The following is a 16,888-nucleotide window of genomic DNA, read 5'->3' as shown; positions in this document are numbered from 1 at the left end:
TAGACTGTTTTTTTGCAAAAGTTAGGGCAGGTTGACTAGTACTGAGGAGGCTGGAACCTGGAAAAATTGAAATATTATAGAACCCGTTTGACTTCATTTGGCCAGTGCTGAAAAACAGCTTAAAACCACCCTGTGCTTAGAGCAGAGTAGCAGCAAGCAGGGGTCCAGGGGCTGCATCGTGTCCTTCTTCATAGAACACTGCCTCTCTGCTTGAGTCCAGCACAGAAGGAGAGTGGTGGCTAAAGTGTCCTGACCTGGTTGCAACAGGAAGACTCACATCCCTGCTCTTCATGTTGCCTCTTCCTTTCCCTTACTCTAGGCCAAAGGGAGGAGATAGAAACTAAATGTTCTAGGTCTAATCAAATAACTGAGTGTTAAAGCTGAAGGGCCTAATCCTTCTCATAGACTCTTTATTCTTTTCCCCTAGAATACTTAGACTCTCATTTACCTCAGTTTTCTCTTCTGCAAAATAGGCTTAGTAATTCTTGCCCTACTTACTGTTGAGTGTGCCTTTTCTTTTATGGTACTTATCACAATTTGTAATTTATATTTGATTAATATCTGCCTTTCTAATTTGACAGCAATATTCATGAAGACAGGGACTGTGTGTGTTTTTTCCTTTTCATTTAATTCCCAACATCTAGTACAGTGCTTCCACATATTAGTCATTCAGTAAATACATTTGAATATGTGAATGAATGGTATTTTGGGGATCAAGTAAGATGAATTTGAAATGTTTTCAAAAAACTGTACAGGTGAAACCTGCATAAAGCATTGTTTCTAGTTAACTAGGTTGTATGTTCCTTGAGTTTAGGAACTAAGTCTTATACTTTTTATTTCCCACTCAGCCTAGCAGAGCACTTTTCATACAGTAGGTACTCTGTAAGTAATTATGCTTACCACTATATTATTTAAAAAAACATTATGATAATACTTACAATAAACTATCTGAAAGTGAGTTTAAGACAAACAGTTCCATTTACAATAGCATCAGACATAATAAGATACTTAGGAATAAATTTAACAAAATAAATACAAAAATTATACTCTGAAAACTATAAAACACTGTTGGAACTAACTAAAGAAGACCCAAATGAATGTAAAAACATCCCATGTTCATGGAAGTACTTCCCAGATTAATCTACAGATTCAACACAATAACTGCCAGAATCCCATCTGGCTTCTTTGCATAAATTTACAAACATTCCAGAATTCATATAGAAATTCAAGGGATCAAAAGAGCCAAAACAATCTTGAAAAGAACAGGTTTGGAGGACTCACATTTCCTGCTTTTAAAACTTACTACAAAGCTACAGTAATCAAGAGAGAATGGTACTGGTATAAAGTTAGACCTATAGACCAATGAACTAGAATGAGAGCCCAAGAATAAACCCTTACATTTATAGCCAATTGATTTTTTTTTTTGTCAATTGATTTTTTAAAAAGATTTTATTTGTTTATTTGACAGAGAGAGACACAGCGAGAGAGGGAACACAAGCAGGGGGAGTGGGAGAGGGAGAAGCAGGCTTCCCGCTGAGCAGGGAGCCTGATGCGGGGCTCGATCCCAGGACCATGGGATCGTGACCTGAGCTGAAGGCAGACTCTTAACCGACTGAGCTACCCAGGCGCCCCCAGCCAATTGACTTTTGACATGAGTGCCAAGACAACTCAATGGAAGAAGAATAACTTTGTAAGTGGTACTGTGATAACTGGAGAGCCACATGCAAAAAAAAAAAAAAAAAAAGAATTTGGACTCCTACCTCATACTATATACAAAAATTAACTCAAAATGGATCAAGGACCTAAATATAAGAGCTAACACTATGACACTTCTAGAAGAAGAAAACATAAATGTAAGTCCTCATGACCTTGGGTTAGGTAATGGTTTCTTAGATAAAGACACAATAAGAGAAGAAAAATAGGTGGTAGACTGCACTTCATCAAAATTTAAAACTGTTTTCTTCAAAGGACACTATCAAGGGGCTCCTGGGTGGCTAAGTCAGTTGAGGGTCTGCCTTCGGCTCAGGTCATGATCTCAGGGTCCTGGGATCGAGCCCCACATCGGGGACCTTGCTCTGCAGGGAGTCTGTTCTCTCTCTCCCACTCCCCCTGCTTGTGTTCTCTCTCTCTTTCTCTGTCAAATAAATAAAAAAATATTTTTTAAAAAAAGGACACTATCAAGTGAAAAGAAAACCCACAGAGTGGGAGAAAATATCTGCAAGTCATATATCTGATAAGAGACTTGTATGTAGACTATGTCAAGAATTCTTATAAATCAATAATAAAAAGACAAATGGCCCAATTAAAAATGAGCAAAGCATATGAGTAGGCATTTCTCCAAATGCCAATAAGCACATAAAAATATGCTCAACATCATTAGCTCTCGAGGAAAGGTAAATCAAAACCACTAGGATAGCTATAATAATAATAAAAACAAGATAATAATAACTGTTGGTGAGGATTGGACAAATTGTAACCCTCATACATTGCTGGTGGGATTATAAAATGATACATCTGTTTTGAAAAACAGTCTGACAGTTTCTCAAACAGTGAAACCTGGAGTTACTATGAGACCTCAGCAGCCCCACTCCTAAGTATACATCCAAGAGAAATGGAAACATACATTCATATAAAAACTTGTATATGAATGTTCATAGTAGTGTTATTCATAAAAGCTAAAAAGTGGAAACAACCCAAAAGTCCATCAACTGGAGAAATAAAAAGTGGAATATTCATATAATGGAATATTATTTGGCAATAAAAAAGGAATGAAGTCCTGACACATGCTACAACATAGATGAACCTCAAAAATATTATGCTGGGGCGCCTGGGTGGCTCAGTTGGTTAAGCGACTGCCTTCGGCTCAGGTCATGATCCTGGAGTCCCGGGATCGAGTCCCGCATCGGGCTCCCTGCTCAGCGGGGGGTCTGCTTCTCCCTCTGACCCTCTTCCCTCTTGTGCTCTCATTCTCTCTCTCAAATAAATAAATAAAATCTTTAAAAAAAAAATATTATGCTGACAGGGCGCCTGGGTGGCTCAGTTGGTTAAGCAACTGCCTTCGGGTCAGGTCATGATCCTGGAGTCCCAGGATCAAGTCCCGCATCGGGCTCCCTGCTCGGCAGGGAGTCTGCTTCTCCCTCTGACCCTCCCCCCTTTCATGCTCTCTCTATCTCATTCTCTCTCAAATGAATAAATAAAATCTTAAAAAAAAATATGATGCTAACAGAAAGAAGACAGTCACAAAGGGGCACATATCACATGGTTCCATTTATATGAAATATTCAAAGTAGGTAAATCTACAAAGTGAAACAGTAGACTAGTGGTTGCGAAGAGCTAGGAGTCTTGGGATTGGTGGGGGGAAAGGGGAATGGGGAGCTAATATAGGCTCTCTCTTTGGGGTGATGAGAATATTCTAGAATTGATTTGTGATGTGGTTGCACAACACTGTGACTATGTTACAAATCGTTGAATTGTACACTTTAAATAGGTGAATCATATAGTATGTGAGTTATATCTCAATAAAGGTTTTATTAAAAAAAGAAAATTATAATATAGTGCCTGCCCTTAGGGAAACTAGAGGTTATTGAAAAAAATTTTCTTGATTCTCCATCTTGAAAGTTTATGTATTTATTTTCTATGTGTGACTGTAACTTAGTACTTTGGAGTTTAGGGTGAAGTTGCAGGGAGGTATTAGAGGAGAAAAAAGGGCAGAGAACAAGGGCAAAAAGAAACTCAAGGAGCTAAGTCTTTTGGGAAAAGGCCTAGGGAGCCTGTTCACTTTCCTACCCCATCTATTTAGGTAAGAACAGCGTCTTCAAGACTCCAAACATGAATATTTTTTATTGAGATTTCTGGTTTTGGTTGTGGTGTTTGGTCCAGCCACCCTCTTTGGGACAAAAGCCACTTAAAAAATATGAAATATTGACCTCCTGTCTTTCTCTAGTCTCCCACATCTGTCTGAAGATCTGGATAATTGGAGGGTGTGGAAAGAGAGCCATGGAGGACTTGTATCCATCTGGAGAGTGGAAAGTTGAGGAGCTGGTGAATGACTCAAGAAGATTGGAGTCTAGAACAAAACACTCCAAAACCTCCCTAAGTATATAATGGGAAGGAACTTGGGGAAGTCTTGATGACCAAATTGACTCCTAGTATGCTGTAGTTTTGATTCTAGTCTTTGTTTCCTTCCTTTCTCCAGAATCCAAATTTCAGTGACCAGAGTAGCTGTCCTACCCATTTGTTTCAAACAACCCCTTTGAACAGAGCCTGTCCTGACAGAGAGGGGTATGGGTTGGTATTGGAGGTGGAGAGATCTAGCAGAAAAAAAAGAAAAGAAAAAAAGCTCTGGTCTTCAGGAAACTCTCAGTCTAATGGGGAAAATAATACCTAGCTCTTGGATTTAAGAAATAAAGAATCAACAAATAGGAAGACTTTCCTTATTTGGGAAAAAAAAAAAAAATCTTCCTAGATTAGAAAATGTTGAGCTAGATTTTAAAGGAAGTTCAGAATGTGGATTGGAGAAGCATTCCCTCTCTTAATGTTAGGCCCCAACCACAGGAATAGCTCTGCCCAGAGCTGGTTAACCAAGGCCCTTTGCCTGCATATCCTGAGTGATTTGATGTGAGTGGCTGAAGTCCAGTTAAGGGGTGACTGAGCGGGCAAGGTAGGGCATACTTATAAAGTAGAGTTTTGGTTTAGGGCTTGACTAGAGAATTCAGCGCATTTGCAATTGCCTTTAAGGGGAGTAAAGAGCAAGGAGCCCTTGTGGACATGTAGGTTACCTACACCAAAACAGACTTGTGTTCTGCTTTCTGGCCAGCCCTATTCTCTGCTCTTCTTATCCCAACTTGCCTAATTGATACCTTGGCTGATGGTGTCATTAACAATGCTCGAATAATAGCCTGACCGGCTAATTTCAAAATGGGAGAGGTGATTAATATGTTGGAAATCCAGCTGGGGTGAGGGGTGCAAGGAAGGGGATGTCCCCAGAAATAAAAAATGGAGGAAGGGTCTGTTTGTGTCCCCATGGCCCATCTGCTGACTCCAACCAAAGGGAAGAATTTGGGAATAGGAGTCTGATTTCTGGCTCCTTTTTGGTTTGCTGATCCCTCTCTGTTTCCCCTCCCATACCTCCCCTAACAGCACACGTTCTGACACCTACAAGCTCGTTACATGATGATGACCTATATTTTTATCTTTTTTATGAGCATCAAACACACATCGTCTTGCAAGCACATGTGTTTTTTTTCCCCCTATTGACGTGTGAGTGCCTTTGATGGTAATTTATTGTAGGGTTGAGCAGCCAGGTCTTAATTGTACCCTAAAATTGCTTACCATTTTGATGCCTCCAAACCATCCCAAAATGTACCTTTTTTCTACAGAAGGGTGTGGGGCAACCCCCTTTTTACTGTCTTCTGTGGTAGAACGTGGAACTCAGAACGTGAGGGAGAGATTCCCCAGCTGGGTTTCAGGGACGCCTTAGTCCCCAGCTTCTAACTGCAGTGGGACTGTATGAAAGTTTTGCTGTACTCAGCAAAACTGAACTCAGTTTTTCCTTCATGGTTTAGGGTCAGCATGGCTTCACTGATTGTTCAGAATGGCCAATGAACAGTTTCTACTCCAGCATTCAGACTTTTCAGGAAATTTCCATCGTGGCCACTTGCATCTGTGAATCCAGATGGGATTAGACATGAGAAAGTTGTGCCTTAATCTAGAGACTCTGGGCTATGGCAGGCAGCTAACCCAAAGCATAGCAGTCCTTCTGAAGTCATTTTGTAATAACCTCTACTTCCACATCTAACCAGTCCCCCACCTGGCTTAGGTAGAATTCAGCATCCCTGTAAGGGATGATCAGGAAGAACAGAGGAAAAGGAGGATGAGGAGTGAAGTCCTAAGAATATAAGTTTAGCCCAAGCAGAACTTAGTTCTTAAGTATAATTTGAATTTGGGTCCAAAAGTCTTCTTTTCCCTGGCCTCACTTTGTCCCTCAGTACAATAGAGAGCATCATACCCTAGGACACTCAGATTCATTACAAGAGGATGAGTCAGTGTCCAGAACAACCAGGAAGGTAACCCACATCTCATGAAAGTTTAAGAGGAAAATGGAGACTAAAATTCCTACCTCTCTTTCTGGAGAGGACAGGAGTAGCACTCAGTGTTGACCCATGATGTTGTGCTGGAAACTGGTTTACCTATAGACTGAGTCCCTGTTAGCTCTTGTTACAGACTGTCCATTCCAGCTGAGTTCATTTGTTCTATGTCTCCCACACATGACATTCACCACATGTGCTTGCTGGGACTTGCCTCCAAACATTTATACAGACCAGTTCCCTCCTCCCCCAACCTTAGGTACTGTTTCTCTGTCCTCTCTGTTCAACCCTGTCCTTTTCCTCTTTGTGTAACTGGTCCTAAAGTCTCTTCCACCAGAGAGCTGCCTTATTTGCCTTAGCTGGCTCCTAGGACTCCACTATTCTATGGTTCCTCAACATTGTATTATTTGCAGTTAGTATCTGTCTTAATGTCTGTCTATGTCCATGAAAGGACTTTTTGTGGCCATCTGAGTAAGTCTCCTGACCAAAACCAAAACTGTTACCATCACCTTCTTAGGTGGATAAAAGTCTCTCTTCTATTAAAGGTCTTTCCAAGTGGGAGATTTTAGTCTTCCTTGACCTCCCATTTTTATGTCTGGTGGAATTGTATAGATGCAGATGAATTTAGTAAAGACTGTAGCTTCCATGGTGGAGTCCATGTGAGATGTCATTTTCTGTATGATAATTCAAAGAATGTTTGTTCTCAAACTTCGGAAATTGAGTCAGTTATCTGGAAATCTCAAAGAAATATGGGCCATCATAATTCCTTGATTCTCTATTATACACTGGATAGATTCCAAACTCTGTTGTTTGGTCTTCAGAGCCCTCTATAGTGACACTACTTATATTTACATCCATACCCCTTCATATAACCTCGACTACACCTCATGGGTCCATTTGAGGTTTTTGAACTTGTACTATGTTCTTCTGCCCTCTGACCTTTGCACTTACTGTTCTTTCTATCTAGAATGCCGTGCCTTTCCTTATCAACCTATCAAGGTCTTATCCTTCATTTAAAGCCCAGCTTAAAATCTTATTTTCCAAGAATATTTCCTAGGTCTCTCTAGTGACAATTACTTCTGTCTTTCCCGCAACTATGGTGTCATATTATTTGAGTCTTTATGGTAGCACTGTTTTGTGCTGGAGTAATTTATATATGTATTTGTCTCTTTTACTAGATTATAAGCGTTTAGAGGGTGGAGATTACATATATTTTAACTTTATATCCCTTTCTGGGCTTAGCATAATGCCTTGGCACAGTAGATGCTCAAGAAATATCAATTCATTGAATTAAAGAGCTGTGTTGTTAACGTTTATTTTGCTCTTATAGTTTTTCCCTAACCACGTCACCATTTTGCACTGTCCAAATCAGTCTTTGGGTGTTCTCAACCTCTGTCTATGGTAAGAGCAGAGCATCTAAAATAATATAAGTTAGACTGCAGGTAGAACTGACAGGTTTGAGAAAGCCCTGAAAACAGATTCATCCTTGGAAGGTTTCTGGGCCAGTTTGAGATCGGCTTTCCTGCTTGGCAAAGGCCTTTTGAAGGGATGCCTGTGCAGAGCCACTAGGGGAGAAATCAGGATCAAGGGAGAGGGAGCTGAATATTAGGAAAAACTGATTTCTTGGAACCGGATCAGTTTCAGGATTTTTTTATGTCAGCAAAAAGGGCTGTGTCTTTGCTTAGAGGTATTCATTTCACTCTTGACACCAAGCTTGTTTCTTTATGCTATGATAATGTCACTGACAGCACTTTTCCTGTCAGGTGCCTGAGGAAGGGCTGACAGCTCTGTTTCCATTTGCTTGTTGGTAGGAGGTGAAGAATGAGCTACTTTTTGACTGCTTATGTTCCATATACTTAAGAGAAGACAAAGCTAAACCTCCCAGGCCCCTTACCAGGTCCTCCCATCAACTCCTCACTCCCCCACCCCATCAGTTCTCCTGACTTCCAACAAGGCCTTTCTGTTCTAAGATGAGCTGTTACCCTCACCACTGATGGCCCATGTGGGTCACTTCTTCAGGCCCACTCCTCTGTGTTCAGTTCTGTAGATTCCTTCTTGCCAAACTCTGGCTTATTGTCTGCTCTTCCTCCTCCAGAAAGTATTCTGATTACCTTCCAGAAATGCACTTAACCTTTCCTCATCCTCTGCAGCATAGATGACTAGACACCAGCCCGGATCTTTTAGTGCTGTTTCTATTTATTCTCTGTGTTTTTTCTGTATCTTGTTCCTGTCATACAGGGAACCTCCTCACACTAATAATACTTTTCTTTTTGACTCTGTACCCACCCCATGGCCTCCAGTTTCTCCAGTTAGAGAAGTCATTGACTGGCTTTCTCTGCCTTGGAAAGTTAACCAACATTAACAGGTGACAATAAAGAGATTTAGAACCTGCTGACTTTCGTGACATCTTCCTTTCACAAATACTGGCTAAGCATCTATTAGGTACTAGACACTGCTCACATTACCATGCTTCTCTCCTATATATAGCTTATACTCCATGCTTTTTCTGAATGGGAGTTTGGATGTTGGCCCGATTTGGGAAATTATGTAATCAAATGTTCCCAAACAATATTGAAAATTTGGAAGTCTCTGATGGAGTACAGAATTAGGATTTTTGTTCTTTGTTAGCCATTCTCTCCATTCTTGATATTGCTTTCCTTATCGGTCCATCTCTCAGAACTTGATATAGAAAAGTTGTTTTGTGTCTCATTCTGTGATGTGTAGTTAGTCCATCTCAACCATAATTTTAGCATTTATTGAAGAACTCCAAGGGTTGAAGTGGGGAGACTAGATAAGAAGGAGAAGAAGAAGAAGAAGGAGAAGGAGAAGGAGAAGAAGGAGAAGAAAAAGTAAAAAAAAAAAAAAAAGAAAGAAAATTGAGCCATGGTCCTCATCCTTAAGGAACTTATAGTAGAACAAATGAGACAGAAAACATCATTTCTCCTTCTGTCATATAAAAATGCACACACATGCTGGTTTATGCAATTAAATATTGTTGAAACTAAATAGTGAGGTGAAACTGGGGCAAAGAAGTCATTTCAGTTAATTGGAGTTAATAAAGAAGACTCTTTGGAAGAAAGAGTTTTGAGCTGGGTTTTGATGGGAGACTGAGAAGTAGAGGCCATGAAGACTACATTCTTGGGGTTAGGAGACAATGTTCAGTCACAGGCTTGGATGTAGAGATGAGTCGGGGTGTGGAGCTTGGTGAATGAGTTATCTTGGTTGAAGGACAGGTCTAAGTAGAAGAAGTCAGAAGATATGGGTCTGGTGAGAGATTAGGCTAGAATTGGTGGAGGACCTATATAACCAATACAGCTGGAAGCAGAGGAATAAATAAAATAACTTTAGGAATGCTAAAATTTTTATTCTTCCCCTAGCTTTTGAGAAAAAGGGATTGAGGTTTTAGGGACTCTGATTACTATCTGACTAGGTGTTCTGCTAACATGTGGTAAAGAATAAAGACCAGTTATAATAATATCCCTAAGGTCTAGGTTTTTTTGTTTGTTTTTTTCAAAATATTGCTTAAATATCAGCTGTAATTATTTACCCAAATGGACTCTGCACTTCATTTTGCTTGGTTCTCTTCTGGAATCTTAGAATGACCCTGCAGAAGTTAACTTACCCAGTCACATTGCTTCTTGCATTCTTCAGTCTACCCATTTTTCCTGTAAAACAAGAGTTAGTGGTAAAGCAAAGAAACCTTCACACCTGGTATCTGCCCATTGACGTTTTTACCTTTCTGGACTGATCATGCTGGAAGGGGGGAAATACACACTGAGAAACTGCCTCTGGATCTTCCCAGCCTGTTAGAGGGAGGTCTTCCTAATCTGGGTTATGCTAACTAACTACATGGAAAGAGAGTCCTGGTTCTAACTTCCCAGACTTAAAATATTTCTTCTACCTTGGACTTCTGCTGGGATCTCCTCTGAAGAAGAAGGAAGGGGTGACCACTTTTCATATAATGCTTAAATATGAATGAGGGTGGAAAGATAATAAATAAATTTAGGTTTAAAATTTTGATTTAGGGGCACCTGGGTGGCACAGTCAGTTAAGTGCCCAACTCTTGGTTTTGGCTTGGGTTGTGATCTCAGGGTTGTTAGATTAAGCCCTCAGTTGGGCTCGGTGCTCAGCCTGGTGTCTGCTTTGGATTCTCTTTGCCTCTCCCTCTGCCCTTCCTGCTCATGCACACACACACACACACACACACACACACTCTATCTCTCTCTCTCAAAATAAATAAATAAATCTTAAAAAAAACAAAACTTTGGTTTAAAAGACAAAATGCCAAGAGAGGAATTAAATTTCACAGAGAAAGAAAGAATAGAATTACCAAGGAAAGAACCTCCCAACGGAGTGGGTTATTGATATGACTGAAGGAAATTGAATAGTTTCTTTATATGAGAAACTAGAAGAATTGGGTCAAATACCAACTGTCTACATGATTTTGGAGCCAATGGAATGGATGAAAATATCTCCAAAATTCTGTCTTCAGGCCTAAGCCTCAGTGATTTCTGAATAGGATATGGGGAGAGGAAGCTAGAGTGATTTGCACCCATCTTTTCAGGTCTCTCTTCCCTATAATTGCATGTCCCTCTGGTTCCTCAAAAATTTTTTTGTCCTTCTGCTTCAGAGATGGAAGAGAAGGAACTGAGGATGAAGTTTATTCAACCTAGATGTGCAAATGGAATTTTGTGACCACTTTTGATACGATTTTCATATCTAGATGAATAGCCAAGGTGAATTTTCATACTAACATTGGATCAACTCTTCATTCCTGATTTGCCGACTCCATACTTCCACTCCCTTGGATTTGGCAGAAACATTGTGTGAGAAAGAATCAGGGATAGACACACATGGCAGGTTTGTGTGTGTGTGTGTGTGTGTGTGTGTGTGTGTATGAGTGACATGCACAGGTAGTAACATAATGTGAATTTATTTCACTTTTTTTTAACACTAATTACATTTTGAGCTTATATATTTCTTTATGAATCTGTTTAATTGTGACCTCTACCACTAAACAGTAAGCTACACACAAGGCTTACATCTATTTTGTGCATCACTGTATACTCCCCACTTAGCTAGCATAGGACTTGGCACATGTAGGAAATCAACAAGTGAATAAATTATGTGTGCTTCTGCTCTCATCCACTGACTTGGATAATGAGAAGTGCCTACTTCTCAGGGGCTAGGAGGATTCTACATTATGACAAGGGGAGGAATCAGAGGTGAACCACAGAGACTGATCAGATCTCTGCAGATGAAGCAGGCAGCCCTAGGGTAAATCTCTTGTTGACTTCCTCTGCCCATCTCTGGCTGCATCTTATCATAATACCTGGGGCACAGGCCACAGAGTGATCCAGGGCTGGGGATGGGAGGAGGTATGTCCTGGCTATCAGAATAGACATCTTACCCCAGCTGCAGTTGTTCCAGATGTGTCAGGGTTCCCAGCCCACTGACCTGCAGTGGCACAGTGGGGGGTTGGTGGCATGAGTCAGAGAGGAATGTGGGGCTGGTTGTTTGGGAGTTTCACTTTGTAAAGAGAAGCCGGTTCCCCATGCCTGTCAGTTCTCTAATGGTATCTCCAGAAGCAAAGCCTAGAAACAATTAGTTGAAGAAGACAGACTGAGCACTCACACTCTTTTGAATCCCCCAGGATGTTGGCAGAAGAATTTAAATGGATTTTAATGGGCAAAGGACAACTCATAGACCCGCAGAGTATCATAGAGTGTTTCACTTGAAATGAAATTTGAGAGAGAATCTTAATCATGCTTCTGCCTTCATTCCAGATAAACAAAAGTCTCTCCCCTTGAATATTTTCTGGCCTATAACATGAAGGCCACACCAGGGCAGTGGAAGCTCAGCATAAATTCTCCAAGATTCCATTTCCTCATTCCCCTGGTAGGAATGAGTGGACACACCAGAGAGACCCTCACCTCTACCTCCCTCGATTCTCTGCTTCTTCATACAGCACACAGTGGTGGAACATGTCAGCTGGTGCAAAGAGGCCCTCATTCTTGGGTCTCACTGGAAAGGGGACCTATGAATCTTGTAAATGTGATGACATCGGCAATGACAGACTCTTCAGCCGCCTAGTAGTCTGTAATTGAAGCCAGGAATTCAGCACACGCTCTGACACACCCAGCCTTCACTGTGGGTTCCCAGAAGCGGGTTCTTGCATAGCCACTAGGCTGGGAGGACCCTCACTTAACCAACCCTCTCTGACAAGCACCAAGGTCTCAGAGCTGAATCCTAAATTACCAAACCAAGGGATAATTTTATCCCTCTTTCTGCTTCCATTACCAGTTGTGCCTAAAATATTCTTGCAAGTTATTCCCAATTGCTGAACTCCCTAATAGGCAAAGTCCAAGTCCCATGGCAGTACCATAGGAGTTCTTTCATTTTGGCTTAACTGAAATCTTTTTTGTGAGAATCAGAGGCTAAAATTTATCAAGCCAGAGAGCTTCTACACTGCTTTGAAGCCCCAGGCAAATAGGCTGGGGATTTTTTTCTGCTCTTCTCCACCTCTCTCCATAATGAGATGCTTTGTTTCCATGAATCGGCCCTGATCCAGACTTCTAGACTCTGTGACAGGACATTTCATCCCTCCCTCTGCCTCCAGGCAGGACTGAACTTAACCCATCCTACACTGAAGGGTGTCTCCTCTAGACCTTGTTTCAAGATTTTCTGAATCTTCAGCGTCTTTTGGTTAAATGTGCACAACTGTTTGCCCCGTTGTCCTGTTAATTTCCAATGGCAATTCTAGCCCATTACTTCCCTTTGTGGAAAGGAAGATCCATGTCTCTCCTATCTTTCCAGCTAAAAGTGTCTTAGGGCTTTTATAATGTTTCTTGAGAGCATTTGGTCTCATATTTTTCTTATGCCAGAAAAGGAAAGTATTACTTGAAATTTGCCCAATTATCTGAGCATTGTTGACCTTCCATATTTTTGACACTATTGTTGTTATACCCCACCCCCAACATATCTCAGCCTTGCTTTGGACTGAGACTTCGAATATCAGTTTTCTCCACCTGGGATGCTTTCCCTCTCTCATCAGTCCTGACCTTCCATTACTTCCTAACCCTGCCCCATTCTATCTCTCTAGACTACACTTTCTAACTGTGCATTCCCTCTATATTCCCAATGCTTCTGATTCCTCCAGCAGCAATACAAAGAACTTCAATCAGCTGACCTCAAGATCTGCCCTCACCTCCTTGAGGTGCATACAAGAAACTGGCAGCGTAGTGTAGAAAGATGTGTTAATAAATAGCGTGGAAGTCAAGAACCCCAGGAGGCTAGTGTGGATCTGTAACCTTGGAAAATTCATAACCTCTCTGGCCTTTCAGTTTAATTATTTGGACAAGGAATTATTTAATTAAGCCATCTCTAAGAGTTCTTCAAACTTGAAATATGTTATGAATTTGTGTTTTCTTCTCTTTCTTGGTCTCCTCCAATATCATGAACAGAACTCTTCAAGCAGGGAAATCACAGAATAAGAGAAGAAGAATGAATTAAAAGATACCATTGGAACTTACAGAAGTAGGGCCATTTGAAGACAGAGGGAGGAGAGAGCCATCTACAAGCTAAGGAGGGAGGCCTCTGAAGAAACCAAACTTGCTAATGCCTTGATCTTGGACTTCTAGCCTCCAGAACTGTGATAAATACATTCTTGCTTAACCCAAAAATGAAAAATAAAAAATAAAAGACATAATTGATAAAAAATTTTTTCTATTCTTATTAAAGATTTTATTTATTCCAGAGAGCGAGAGAGAGAGTGAGCGAGTGAGCGAGCAGGGGGAGGAGCAGACGGAGAGGGACAAGCAGACTCCGTCCTGAGCACAGAGCCTGACTCCGGGCTCAATCCCAGGACCCTGAGAACATGACCTGAGCTGAAACCGAGTTGAATGGTCAACAGACTGAGCCATTTTAATGTGTAGGTTGTGCTGGTGGTAACAATTATGAATTTTTAGTGAGGATGGGGGAGGGCTCCTATGCCTCCTTATCCCTTATCTTTTGTGATCTTACAAAAATTGCTGTGATGTCTTTCAGATGATAGTGAAGTGGCTATGGCCTAAGCCTTACATCCTCTGCACAGTGGCCTGGTATCCTAGACATACGCTTGTTCTACTGTGGAAAGTCTGGCCTGCCCTCACAAGAATCACTGAAGAAAGACACTACATTAAGTTCTTATTCATTTCTTTCTTAAAAATTCCCAAGTCCTTTGTAAGTAAAAAAAGAAGACTATTTCCATTTGGAAATAAAAATTTCATTTTCTAAATGGAACTCCAGTTTCTTCTATGCTGTATTGGTTGTTATGCTTCCTAACAATAAAAGGCCGTAAAACCCAGTAATTTATAAGGTTATTTGGCCATGTGTGTATGTGTGTGTATGTGTGTGTGTGTGTGTATGAACAATTCATGTGATTACCACTTTGGACTGAAAAAGACTTAGAGAAATGTCATACTGACACTTTGGCCACTTACCCAAAGCAGGGACAGTCTCACATTATTTTAAACAACAGGACCGCTTAGATTTTTAATTAAAGGGGAGTTCCTGAAGAGCTGGAGAAGAGAAAGGTGGGAAAGACTAATATTTATTAAATACCTGCTCCATGCTAGGTATTGTGACTCTTTATATACTATATTTGCTGAAAAAATATAAGGTGAAATTTTATCTTTTCCAAATAATTTCACAGAAAAGAGGAAGTTGCTTTGTATTTGAATTCTTACAAAGTCTCATATTATAGAATATGTTCTCAATTACTTGATTTTGAAAAATTACAATCCTTTTGGAGAAGACGTATTAGCTGGCAAAAACAACAAACAAATAAACAAAAAACTTCAAAACAAAAAAAACAAATACTAGTTTGGATTGCTGATAGAGGCAATTTGATGGAATCTGTTTTTAAAAAAAAACCCCAAACCACTTTAGTTTCTGGGAACATGACAAGCTAGGTTATTTGAATCAGCTTTCCTGCTGAAAACAATGAAAAATGGCTGGATAAAATATTTAAAACATCTTAAATAAAACTTGAAACATCTTAAAAGCATCAAAGAGCTGACAAGATAGTAAGGAAATACCAGGCCAAATTTAATGGAAATTGAAAACTCAAAGTAGTAGGTGGAACAAATAGGCCACTTTGGAACAGAAAGTATTTGCTGATTAAGACAAACTTGAACTCTGGTTTTGATAGATGGTCTCAGAAGTTAAAACTCAGTGTGGGCTCAAACTGGGGAGTCTAATAGAAGACCTTCCCCACATTAAACTGAAGAATCAAAGGGTTACACCCTTAGGGTAAGGGTGAAACAGAAGTAAACCTAACCCTTCTGCTACCTCCCTAAGGACTGCAAGAAAGTTTCCTTGGTGCTGAGCAGAGCAGGGAGAAATTTTCCAAGCCAACCTGGTTTGCAGCCCAAATTTATATTACCTAAGTAACTGGGGAAAACCTCGATTCTTGAATTTAGTTTAAAATGATTCCAGACAAGTATTTCCCCTAGGCACCTGGCAAAGGCCTATGTGAATCCTCCCTCGTGAAGGCACCTTCCTCCTAAGCTTCAAATCCCTACAAGTAATCTTCAAAGGCAATGAATAAGCCAGCACATGGGGAGAAAAGGCAAATGAATGAAAATCAACAAAAACAATAGACAGCAGAAACAGGTTCACAAAGACTTCGGACATCAAAATTGTCAGGCATGTATTACAAAATGAGCTTGAAAATAGTTGCAAGGAACAAGAAAATATGAAAAGTGACCTAGTGGATTTGAAACAGAACCAAGTAGAATGAGTCTAATCGCAGACTGGATTCAGTTGAAAAGAGAATTAGTAAACTAGAAGATAAGTGAGAAGAAATCCAGAATGCAGCACAAAGAGGCAAAAATATGAAAATATGGAGGACAGAGTGAAAAGACCTACCATACATTAATTAAAGTTCCAAAACAAAAGGAGAGAAAGAATAGAACCGAGGCAATATTTGAGGAGATAATGACAGAATTTTAAAAAACTGATTAAAGTCATTAGGAAACCCAGTGACTCTTAAGTAAGATAAATAAAAAGAAATCCACACCTAAGATTTGAAACTGCAGAACATGACAAATGAAGAGGGGGAAAAAAAAGAGCCACATAAGAGACTTCTGCTTCTGGCCACAAAGAGGTAGCTGATATGGAACTTGTTCTTCTGCTATAAACAACTATAAAAACAGTGTCTGTTTTCAGACACTGGGATAAGAAGCAATGCAGGACTGTGATCCTTGAGAGAGGGGAAACAAATAAGGTGAACTCTGTAATTACCCTGGATTCTAACCTGGAGACAATTTTGACAGCGGTAGGAGAGAGAGGGGGATTAAGCAGAGTAGAATGGTCATTCTAAGTGGAGAAGATAGAAAGTGGAGTTCAGGGAGGCAAAGGAAGCTAGAACTGGTGGGTCAGAATACTTGGGAATAGGCAGCTATGCAGAGAAAGAGCTTCAGAAGTCTGAATACAGTCTCCTGGAGTCTTTGGCTGAATACTAATCTGTGCATGGGTGAGGTGAAACTCCCTGATGCTGAGCAAAGAACAACAGGTAATGGTAAGTTGAACAATTCCTAGAGTTTATACAAGGCTGGGAAACATTCCAATTCCATCCACTCAGAGTAGAGACATCATTAAACATCTGGAGTAATCAGTAGAGGCTCCAGAAAGGTGATGCCTTAGTATTAAGGCTAAGCTAGCCCAGACTCATCCCTAACAAAGCTTAAAAACAAGCTTCAAAAAGATAAAGATTGTCTGCAAGTAATTTAACGTTTGTCAAAACGAACTTCAACACTTTA

Source organism: Neomonachus schauinslandi, chromosome 5 (genome assembly GCF_002201575.2).
Source record: "Neomonachus schauinslandi chromosome 5, ASM220157v2, whole genome shotgun sequence".
Taxonomy (NCBI): domain Eukaryota; kingdom Metazoa; phylum Chordata; class Mammalia; order Carnivora; family Phocidae; genus Neomonachus; species Neomonachus schauinslandi.
The sequence above is the reverse complement of the archived record's forward strand: the minus strand, read 5'-3'. Positions refer to the sequence as shown.